General features: G+C 34.6%; 1 long non-coding RNA gene across 2 annotated transcripts in view; it reads right to left on the bottom strand.

Moving 5' to 3' along the window:
- Nucleotides 1-1,752: 1,752 nt before the first annotated feature.
- The window catches only part of LOC146398611 (uncharacterized), a 48,750-nt gene continuing 37,661 nt past the window's right edge, over nucleotides 1,753-12,841 (bottom strand). The window contains exon 3 of one of the 2 annotated variants that reach the window (XR_014820052.1): nucleotides 1,753-6,454. This is a non-coding gene — a long non-coding RNA (uncharacterized LOC146398611). The remainder of the gene's footprint in view (nucleotides 6,455-12,841) is intronic. The other variant, XR_014820051.1, reaches the window with a different exon arrangement.

The following is a 12,841-nucleotide window of genomic DNA, read 5'->3' as shown; positions in this document are numbered from 1 at the left end:
GGTTAACGAATCCATCTAGGAACCATGAGCTTGCGGGTTCGATCCCTGGCCATGCTCAGTGGATTAATGATCTGGCGTTGCTGGGAGCTGTGGTGTAGGTCACATATGCGGCTCGGATCCCGCATTGCTGTGGCTCTGGAGTAGGCTGGCAGCTACAGCTCCGATTAGACCCCTAGCCTGGGAACCTCCATATGCCGCGATAGCGGCCCCAGAAATGGCAAAAATACAAAAAAAAAAAAATAAAAATGAGTTCAAAAAAGTGATAGTGACAATTCTGAAGGAATTAAAAGGAGATATGAAAGAAGAATTAAGAGTGGATATCAATAATAATGCAGCTTACTTTAGGAAGGAACTAGAAAATATAAGGAGGAGCCAAGAAAAATTAGAAAATTATTTTGCCAAGACCAAAGCTGAAAGGCATTGAAGAGCAGAATGAATAATACAGAGGAATAAATGAATGGTTTGGAAGATAGGATAATGGAAATCACCCAATCTGAACAGCAGACAGAAAGAAAAATGGAAAAAAAAAAAGAAACATGAAAGCAATCTGAGAGATCTATAGCATAATATAAAGAAGGCCAAACTATACATAATAGTGATTCCAGAAAGAGAAGAAAAAGGGGAATTGAAAATATATTTGAGTAAATTATGGGTAAAATCTATCTAAAACTAAAGTGAACAGATATCAAGTTACAGAAAGCACAGAGGGCCGCAAACAAATGGAACCAAAACAGACCCACACCAAGACATATTAGAGTAAAAATGCCAAAAGTTAAAGATACAGAGAGGTTTCTGAAGTAAGCAAGAAAAAATAATTAGTTCTAGGGGACCCTCCATAATGCTACCAGCTGATTTCTCTACAGAAACACTGCAGGCCAGAAAAGAGTGGCAACATAAATTGAAAGCTGAAAAAGGGAAAAATTTTCAGCCTAGAACACTCTAACCAGGAGTAATATAATTTAAAATAGAAGGAGAAATAAAAATTTTTTTCAAATAAATAAAAACTAAAAGAATACAGCAATACTAAACCTATTCTAAAAGAAATATTGAAAGGTCTCCTCTAAATAGGAAAGAAAAAAGAAGGTATAGGATAGATGAAACCACAGTTGGAAAGTAATCACTTAAATAAGCCAGAATAGAGATGTAAAAGGAAAAAAAAAGTGTAAAAGTGACTATAAACACAAGGAACAGCAAAAGAAAAAATATGAAGATGTAAAAAAGAATATCAAAGACATAAAATGTGGGGAAGGAAAGTAAGAAAATCTAGACTCTTTTTTTTAGAATGTATTTGAGCCTATATAATTATCAGGGTAAAGCAAGCAGATATAGGAAGTGGTTAACATACTTGAAAATCAGGGTAACCACAAATCAAAACCAAACACATTCATAAAAACTAAAAAGAAGTGGACACAAGCATAAAATAAAATGAAACATTCAACAAAAAACATAAAGAAACAAAAGAGAAACATGGAACCAACTGGAAATCGAGGCTTAAAATGGTAATAAATGCATATTTATCAATAATTACCTTAAATGTCAATTGACTGGATGTCCCAATCCAAAGGCATATTGTGGAAGACTGAATGTAAAAACAAGAGCTTTCAATATGCTACCTATGAGAGACTCATCTAAGGGCCAGGGACATAAAAATTTAAAGTGAGGGGATGGAAAAGATATTTCATGGGAATGAAATAGATATGGGAGTTGCAGTATTCATATCAGACAAAATACACTTTAAAACAAAAGCCATAAAGAAAGACAACGAAAGTCACTATTTAATGATGGATCAATTCAAGAAGAGGATGTAAAAATTATTAATAAACATGTTCCTATTATAGGAGTACCTATATACATACAAAACATATTAACAGTCATAAAAATAGAAACTGACGGGAATACAAAAATACTAGGGGATTTTGACATACAACTCACATCAATGGACAGATCTCTTGATAGAAAATCAAAAAGGCAACAAAGATCCTAAAAGACACAATAGAAAAGTTAGACTTAGTATATATTTTCAGGACATTATATCCAAAAAAATCATAATATACATTCTTATCAAGTTCACATGGATAATTCTCAAGGACTGGCAACTTACTGGGGCACAAAACTAACCTCAGCAAATTTAACAGTATAGAAATTATTTCAAATATCTCCTCTGACCACAATGGCATGAAACTAGAAATCAACCACAGGAAAAGTAAAGAGAAAAAAACTGACTACATGGAGACTAAACAGCATGATATTAAAAAAACAAGGGGTCAACAAGAAAATCAAAAGGGAAATTAAAATATACCTCCAACCCAGCAATCCCAATCTTGGGCATATATCCAGACGAAACTTTCCTTAAAAAAGCACATGCACCCGCATGTTCATTGCAGCACTATTCACAATAGCCAAGACATGGAAACAACCCAAATGTCCATTGACAGACGATAAGATTAGGAAGACGTGGTACATATACACAATGGAATACTACTCCGCCATAAAAAAGAATGACATAATGCCATTTGCAGCAACATGGATGGAACTAGAGAATCTCATACTGAGTGAAATAAGTCAGAGAAAGACAAACACTATATGAAAGCACTTATAACTGGAATCTAATATACAGTACAAATGAATGTTTCCACAGGGAAAAAAAAAATCATAGACTTGGAGAATAGACTTGCGGCTGCCCAGGGGGAGAGGAAGGGAGTGGGAGGGATTGGGAGCTTGGGGTTAACAGATGCAAACTATTGCTCTTGGAATGGATTTACAATGAGATCCTGCTGTGTAGCATTGAGAACTATGTCTAGATACTTACACCGCAACACAACAATGGGAGGAAAAAGTATGTATACATGTAGGTGTAACTTGGTGCCCATGCTGTACAGCAGAAAAATAAATAAATAAACATATTAATAATAAAATTAATATTAAATATATATATATGTACCTCCAGACAAATGAAAATGAAAACACAACTATTCAAAATCTCTGGGATACTGCAAACGCAGTTCTTAGAGGGAAATTTATAGTGACACAGGTGTTCCACTGAAAAGCAGAAAAATTTAAAATCAACATCTCAACCTACCACCTAAAAGAATTAGTAAAAGAACAAATAAAACCTAAAATCAACAGTAGGAAAGAAATCATAAAGATCAGAGAGAATATCAATAAAATTGATATTTGAAAGCAATAGAAAAAAATCAATATAACCAAGAGCTTGTTCAACAAACTTCTGGCTATAATCACCAAGAAGAAAGAACATCCCCCCAAAAAAGACAAACTAAGAAATGAAAAGGGAGAAATATCAATGGATAATACAGAATAGAAAAAACCATAAGAGAATGCTATGAACAATTATATGCTAACAAATTTGACACCATAGAAAAAATGGACAACTTTCTAGACACATAAAAGCCAACAACACTGAGTCAAAACATATAGATCATTTGAATGCACTGTGATCTAGAAATGAAATTGAGTATGTAATAAAAAGCACTCCCCACACAAGAAAGTCCAGGACTGGATGTGTTCACAGGAGAATTCTACCAAACATATAAAGAAAAACATATAAAAGTCAAAAATCATATGATCATCTCAATAGACGCAGAAAAAGCATTTGACAAAGTCCAACATCCATGCATGATCAAGACCCTCGCCAAAGTGGGTATAGAGGGAACATTCCTGAACATAATCAAAGCCATTTATGATAAACCCACAGCAAATATAATACTCAATGGGGAAAAACTGAAAGCCTTCTCACTCAAATCTGGAACAAGACAGGGATGCCCACTCTCACCACTGCTCTTCAACATAGTTTTGGAAGTCCTAGCCATAGCAATTAGACAAACAAAAGAAATAAAAGGCATCCATATAGGAAGAGAAGAGATAAAACTGTCACTGTATGCACACAACATGATGCCATACATAGAAAATCCTAAGGACTCAACCCAAAAACTACTTGAACTGATCAACAAATTCAGCAAAGTAGCAGGATACAAGATTAACATTCAGAAGTCAGTTGCATTTCTGTATACCAGCAATGAAATATTAGAAAAGGAATACAAAAATACAATACCTTTTAAAATTGTATCTCACAAAATCAAATACCTCGGAATACACCTGACCAGGAGGTAAAGGACTTATATGCTGAGAACTTTAAAACTTTAATCAAAGAAATCAAAGAAGATGTAAAGAAATGGAAAGATATTCCATGTTCATGGATTGGAAAAATCAATATTGTAAAAATGGCCATAATACCAAAAGAAATCTACAGATTCAATGCAATCTCCATCTCATTACACATGACATTTTTCACAGAACCACAACAAACAATCCAAATATTTATATGGAATAACATAAGACCCAGAATCGCCAAAGCACTCCTGAGAAACAAAAACCAAGCATGAGGCATGACTCTCCCAGACTTCAAGAAATATTACAAAGCCACAGTCATCAAAACCAGTACTGTTTTGATACCAGCATGGTACTGGTATCAAAACAGGCAGACAGACCAATGGAACAGAATAGAGAATCCGGAAATAAACCCTGACACCTATGGTCAATTAATCTTTGACAAGGGAGGCAAGAACATCAAATGGGAAAAGGAAAGTCTATTCAGCAAGCATGGCTGGGAAACCTGGACAGCTGCATGCAAAGCAATGAAACTAGAACACACCCTCACACCATGCACAAAAATAAACTCAAAATGGCTGAAAGACTTATATATATAAGACAAGACACCATCAAACTCCTAGAAGAAAACATAAGCAAAACACTCTCTGACATCAACATCATGAATATTTTCTCAGATCAGACTCCCAAAGCAATAGAAGTTAGAGCAAAAATAAACCCTTGGGAACTAATCAAACTGAAAAGCTTTTGCACAGCAAATGAAACCCAAAAGAAAACAAAAACACAACTTTCAGAATGGGAGAAAATAGTTTCAAATGATGCAACCGACAAGGGATTAATCTCTAGAATATATAAGCAACTTATACAACCCAACAGCAAAAGAGCCCAATCAATCAATGGAAAAATGGACAAAAGACCTGAATAGACATTTCTCCAAAGAAGATATACAGATGGCCAGCAAACACATGAAAAAATGCTCAACATCGCTGATTATAAGAGAAATGCAAATCAAAACTACCATGAGATACCACCTCACACCAGTCAGAATGGCCCTCATTAATAAATCCACAAGAACAAGTGCTGGAGGGGTTGTGGAGAAAAGGGAACCCTCCCACACTGTTGGTGGGAATGTAAACTGCTACAGCCACTATGGAGAACAGTTTGGAGTTACCTTAGAAATCTATACACAGAACTTCCATATGACCCTGCAATCCCACTCTTGGGCATCTATCCGGACAAAACTCTACTTAAAAGAGACACATGCACCCACATGTTCATTGCAGCACTCTTCACAATAGCCAGGACATGGAAACAACCCAGATGTCCATCGACAGATGATTGTATTAGGAAGATGAGGTATATATACACAGTGGAATACTACCCAGCCATAAAAAAGAATGATATAATGCCATTTGCAACAACATGGATGGAACTAGAGAATCTCATACTGAGTGGAATGAGTCAGAAAGACAAAGACAAATACCATATGATATCAATTATAACTGGAATCTAATATTCAGCACAAACGAACATCTCCACAGAAAAGAAAATCATGGACTTGGAAAATAGACTTGTGGCTGCCTGATGGGAGAGGGAGGGAGTGGGAGGGATCAGGAGCTTGGGGTTATCAGACACAACTTAGAATAGATTTACAAGGAGATCCTTCTGAGTAGCGTTGAGAACTATGTCTAGATACTCATATTGCAACAGAACAAAAGGTGGGGGGGAAAATGTATACTTGTAAGGATAACTTGATCCCCTTGCTGTATAGTGGAAAAAAAAATTAAAAATAAATAAATAAATAAATAAATAAAAGACAAACTTATATATAACCTTCTGAAACTTTTCCAAAAGTTGATTGAAGGAACACTGGCAAAGACATTCTATGTAGCCAGCATCACCCTAATACCAAAACCAAAGATATTATCAAAAAAGAAATTATAGGCCAGTATCTTTGATGAATATAGACACAAAAATTCTCAACAAAATTTTAGCCTATTGAATCCAACAACATATAAAAAAGATCATATATCACAATCAAGTGGAATTCCTCCAAAGTTCACAAGGATGATTCAATATATGAAAGTCGATCAATTTCAGAGTTCCAATTGTGGTGCAGTGGCTAACGAATCTGACTAGGATCCATGAGGTTGCAGGTTCAATCCCTGGTCTTGCTCAGTGGGTTAAGGATCCAGCATTGCCGTGAGCTCTGGTGTAGGTCGCAGATGTGGCTCCAATCCTGTTGTGCTGTGGCTCTGGTGTGGGCTGGTGGCTGCATCTCCGATCAGACCCCTAGCATGGGAACTCCATATGCCTTAGAAAAGTGGCCCTAGAAAAGGCAAAAAGACAAAAAAAAAAAAAAAGAAAAAAGAAAGAAAGAAAGTCAATCAATTTCATGTATATAGAGGAAACATACAAAATAATTAAAGCCATTTATGACAACCCCACAGCCAATATAATACTCAATGCAGAAAAGCTGAAAGCCTTCCCATTAAAATCTGAAACAACACAAGAATGCCAACTCTCACCCATTTTATTCAACATAGTATAGGAAGTCTTAGCCATAGCAATCAGAAAAACAAAAGAATTAAACAATATCCAAGTTGGAAGGGAAAAGGTAAAATTGTCACTCTATGCAGATGACATGGTACTATACATAAAAATCCCCAAGGACTCCACACAAAAACTACTGGAACTGATTCAGCACAGTGGCAGGATACCAGATTAATATTCAGAAAGCAGTTTCATTTCTGTATACTAAAAATGAAATATTAGGAAAGGAATATAAAAATAAAATATCTTTTAAAATCATACCAAAAAATCCTTAAATACATAGGACTAAAACTGACCAAGTAGGTGAAAGTCTTATATACTAAGAAATATAAAACTTTAATCAAGGATATTAAAGAAGATTCAAAAAAATGGATAGATGTTTCATGCTCTGGATTGGAAGAATATTGTTAAAAATGGCCATACTACCCAAAGCAATTTATACATTCAATGCAATCCCTATCAAATTACCCATGACATTTTTCACAGAACTAGAACAAAAAAAACAGAAATATATGTGGTACAAGACCAGAATTGCCAAAGCAACCCTGAAGAAAAAAAAAAATCAAACAAACAAGCAGGAGGCATAACTCTCCCAGACTTCAGACAATATTACAAAGCTCTAGTAATCAAGACTATTTGGTACTGGTAAGAAACTGACACACAGACCAACAGAACAGAAGCAAGAACCCAGAAATAAATCCAGACACCTATGGTCAATTAATCTTCAACAAAGGAGGCAAAAATATAAAATGGCAAAAAGACGGTCTCTTTGGCAAGAGGTGCTGAGAAAATAGGATAGCTGAATGTAAACCAATGAAACTAGAACACACCCTCACACCATGCACAAACATAAACTCAAAATGGCTTAAAGACTTAAACATAAGACAAGACACCATTGAACTCCTAGAAGACAACATAGGCAAAACATCTGATATCAACCATACAGATATTTTCTTAGGTCAGCTTCCCAAGACAATAGAAATAAAAACAAAAATAAGCCAGTAAGACCTAATCAAACTTAGACGTTTTTAACAGTGAAGGAAACCATAAAAAAAAAAAAAAAGACAACCTATGGAATGGGAGAAAATAGTTTAAAATGATGCAACTGACAAGGGCTTAATCTCCAAAATAGACAAATAACTCATACCACTCAATAGCAAAAAAATAAATAAATAAAATAACAACCCAATGGAAAAACAGGAAAAAGACCTGGATAGACAATTCTACAAAGATATACAGATGGCCAACAGGCATATGAAGAAAAGCTCAATATCACTAATTATTAGAGAAATCAATTCAAAACTACAATGAGGTACCACCTCACACTGGTCAGAATGGCCATCATTAACAAGTCAATAATAACACTTGCTATAGAGGGTGTGGAGAAATAGTACCCTCATTCACTATTGGTGGGAATGTAAATTTGTACAACCACTATGGAAAACAGTATGGAGGTACCTCAGAAAACTAAATATGGAATAACCATATGATCCATCAATGCTACTCCTGGGCATATATCTGGACAAAATTTTCATTCAAAATATATATGCACCCTTATATTCACTGCAACACTCTTCACAATAGCCAAGACATGGAAACAACCTAAATGTCCATTGACAGATGAATGAATTAAGAAGATGTGGTACACAATGGAATACTACTCAGCCATAAAAAAGAATGACATAATGCCATTTGCAGCAACATGGATGGAACTAGACTCTCATACAGGTGAAGTAAGTCAGAATGAGAAAAACAATTACCATACAATATCACTTATATCTGGAATCTAATATATGGCACAGATGAATCTTTCCACAGACAAGAAACTCTGGGGTGGACTTGGAGAGTAGACTTGTGGTTGCCAAGGGCAGGGGAGTGGGATGGAATGGGAGTCTGGGGCCAATAGATGCAAACTACTGCATTTGGAGCAGATAAGCAATGAGATCCTGCTGTATAGCACAGAGAACTATATCTAGTCACTTGTGATGGAGCATGATGGAGGACAATGTGATAAAAATAATATGTATATATGTGTGTATATATATATATATATATATATACACACATATATCTGTAACTATATATGTATCTATGACTGAGTCATTTTGCAGTACAGTAGAAAGTGACAGAACACTGTAAATCAACTACAATGGAAAAATTAAAAATCATAAATAAGTAAATAAAAGATCTCAGCTTAGTCACTGTAGTCAATAGTGATGCCACTTACTGAGAAAAAAAGGAATCAGAGAAATAGTGTTTTTCAGTAATAGGTAAAGAAAAGAGGAGGTAGAGTAGCACCTGGGCAGCTAGGCTAAATCTGAACATTGTTTTGGGAGGTTTTTTGGTTTGTTTTTAGGGTTGTTTTTGGCCATGCCTGTGGCATGCAGAAGTTCCTGGACAGTGGATCTAACCTGTGCCACAGTAGCCACAGCACACGGCAGTGACAATCCCAGTGGAGTATGATATTGGAAGAACACCAGTTTCCTGTAGGTGTTTGACTGTTTTTACTTTCTCCACTGCCAAAATGAAGGTTTGTGAAATGAATATACACAATGATAAGTGATGCAAGTTTGTCCACACAACTTCTTTAGATCAATACAGCTCATTCTCATTTCTCAGAGTAATGTTCTCGCTATTCTGAGACAGTTCTCCCTCCTTAATAGGTGTGATGGTTTCTCAGATTGTGAAACAGAAGTGGATTGATGAGAATGTTGGTGAGAAGGTTGATATTTCCTGATGTTTCTTTTCTTTAAAATATGTTTAAAAAGATAAGGAAACATTCATATATTCCCCCAATGCTTTGCCCCAAATAAGCAATAAATGGCTTTGACTGACTGCTCAATGTGTATTATAATAGTAAATAAGGGGAAATTCTTGCTAAAGAGAAATGCAACTTCATTTCTTTTTGGCATATAAAGTAAGTTTTGTTTCTCATCTGTGGTTTAAAAATTCTGCTGTGAAAACTGCAGAGGTATAATTTTTAGAAATTTAAAATAGAAAGTTTTACATTAATGTAGCTGAAATAAAATAAACCATAAACATTAATTAAAATAATAAAATAATCAACAAATTAATATTGTTTAATCAATTCTGGCTTACATGCATAATTGATTTTCCAAAACATAACAAAATAATTTTGCTCAATAATCTGATTGCGTATTTATTTTTTCACTTAATAAAATTATTTATCTATATTTTATAATTACTTTGAGTCAATCACTGATATTTTTCATAATATTTGAGCTTTGAACATTATTATTGAGGCATTTTTTCTACTATGAAAATGTAACTATCATATCGAGATTATAAACTATTTATGATTGACCGTAACAGAATATTTTGATTTACATCACACATGCTTTTACCACTTTCAAATTCCTCCTTTACTTTTAACAGCAGTCATAATAGGAATGTACCACATTCCCCAGGTATTTCAATAATACTAAATAGAGCCTATCCATTCCATATTCCAAAATTCCAGCAGTCCTTGGCTATATATCGTCAATTAATACAGATTAACTATTCCTTCTGTAATTAGAATTGAAAGTGATGAAGTCATCTAGGAATTTAACAAAGGGGCGTTAGGACCACATCCTTGACTTGGTTTTATATTTTACTTTCTGCACCGTATTTTGAAATTTTTTGCCAGGTGAGGTTAGAGATGAGAAAAAGTTTTAGTTTCCAAACCAGTGTTTGCAAACTGGAGGATTCTTTCCTCAGCCCTTTTTATTACAGAATAGCATTATTCACAAGTAAAGTCAGTGATAGCTCACAATTTGAGTATCTGCCTGAGCTACCATCTTACCCAACTGGGGAAGCTCTTCATGTCCATTTACTGTATTACCTTACAAATTACAAATGCTTCAACATTTCACAGGGTGATCAATTCATTCTGATTTGCCTGGGACATTCCCAGTTTTAGTAATGAAAATTCCATATTCCAAGAGGCCACCCAGTTCCAGGCAAACTGTAATAGCTGGGCACCCTACATAACAGGTAACACAGTTTGCAAATTTTTGAGCACCCAATTCCTTATATCTCATAACAGTTTTCTTACCTACCACTCTACTACTTCCCAATCATAAAACCAATAATATATATATGACTATTTATAAATGTATATCTATACATATAAACACAAATATATATTTATATATAATTTCAAAATCCCACTTAGTACCAATTTCTGTATTCAATATAAAAAGGCATCTCCAAACTCAGTGGCCTAAATTAACAATTTATTATTTCTCACATGCCTGAGTGGTTAACTGATCAAAGAAAGGATCATCTTGAGGCAGTTCTGTTTGCCATGTTTCTCATCCTCCTTGGACCAGTGAAGTAGTCTTAGTTAATTATATTCACAGCAATGACTGCAACCTGAAAAGCCCAAATATACACAGTTCAAACTTCTGCTTTCATTGTATCTACTAATATTTCATTTGCCAAAAAAAAAAAAAAATGACCAAAGTCAACAAGCAGGGAAATATAATGTACCTTTAATGGAAAGAAAGATTTGGAAGACCACAGTAGCAAGTAGATTACACTACACCCCAGGTATTCATTGTTATTATAACATCTATATTTAGATGTTTGTTGCTTATGAGGTTCAAGTTCTCTTAAAAAATAACTTCATACTATTTAATGAGGTCAAGCTATCCAACATTCAAGATTATGTTTATATTGCCAGAATGCTATCAGGATAAAAAGAACATACACAAATTCTACCAATTTACTAACCATCTTAGAAGAAGAAGAGATGCAACCATAGAAGTCAAACAGAGTGGAGAAAAAAATGTGGATGGTGTTATAATCATGGTAATCAAGAATGCCAGGAGCATGAAAAGAAGAGGGGGTTGAAAAAAGAACCAATTGATAGTTACCTATCCTGTGCAACTGGTGACTTTTTAAACTATTTTTTGCTACCAAAGAACTTAGTCTTTCTGCTAAGTTTATTATGTCTAGAGGGTTTTTTTTTTTTTTTTTTAGTTCTCTAGTTCCTATTTTTCCATAAGTTATTCATTGTCCTACCAAGTCTTTTTAAAAATTAATATAGATATTTCTTATCATAAAAGTAGTTTGTGGTCACTATGGAAAATAAAAATCCTTAACATGATGCAGCATCTTCTTATATTACTTTTGCTATGCGTATTTGCCATAAATAACCCAAATAGTGTGTAAAATTGAAGATCTTCTTTAACTTTATTCTATGCAAAGATTATTTCTACTCCAATTACCCCTTCATTTTATAGCTTACAGGCAGGCATGTTTATACGCATAGCTTCCATCTCAAATCCTTGTACCAAACAGGCTTTCTTTTTCTACTGTTTTACTGAACTGAAATGGGATCGGCTTTTCCTGAATCATATGTTCTCTAACATTTATTAGAGAAGGGGTTCATTAAAAAAAATTGTAACATACAACTTTATGCAAACTAAATGCAAAATACAGTACAAAAATGCAAAACCAATTTGACTGTTACTAGGGCTTCTTTCCTGGCTTGGCTGTATCTAAAGCACTTTAATTTATTATTGGGCATCTTTTGAAAGAAGTAATGTGCTACTTCCCCCAGGCCACACTTGACCACAGCCACAATGATTTCCTGCCAAACTGCTTTTGTTAAGGTCTAGAAATAGATTTGGGAAGATTATCATTTTAACGTCTCTTACTCTGGCTGTTCTGATATGAGATAGAGCCATTGTGAAAAGGATTTGCCCAACTTTCAGTCTGAGTTTGTGAGGGCACTTGAATATCTGAGCCAGAAGAGTAGAGACTCACAATGGGGATTTACTAGGGGTGAAAAGGCCAGTATGCGCCTTTTTAAAAAAAGCAGTCTTTTCAGCCTTGTGATTAGAAAAACTTCCTTCTGAAGTCTGGCAATACACTGACTTCAAATCCTAGTTTATGGAGAAAGGAGATATTTTCCCTTAACTCTGTTATCTTCTTAGACATTCTAGTTAGATGATGGAAAAATTTATTCTAGGGAGGCTAGTACAGTGGTATTTTGAGCAAAAAAAAAAAATCATCAAATTATTTTTTTTGTTTTTAGTCATTTGGTTTTCATTTCCCTTAAATAACTCAAATTGTATTTATAAAATTGACAAAATTCCCATAACAAAAAGTAGAAATTCCTGAATTTTCCAGTCCACAAACTACTCCCCAAAGG

This window comes from Sus scrofa, chromosome 11 (assembly GCF_054392235.1).
Source record: "Sus scrofa isolate SSC_HxYL_T2T_F1_AM1 chromosome 11, Sscrofa_HxYL_maternal_Yorkshire_Landrace_v2.0, whole genome shotgun sequence".
In the NCBI taxonomy this organism is placed as follows: domain Eukaryota; kingdom Metazoa; phylum Chordata; class Mammalia; order Artiodactyla; family Suidae; genus Sus; species Sus scrofa.
The sequence above is the reverse complement of the archived record's forward strand: the minus strand, read 5'-3'. Positions and strand labels throughout refer to the sequence as shown.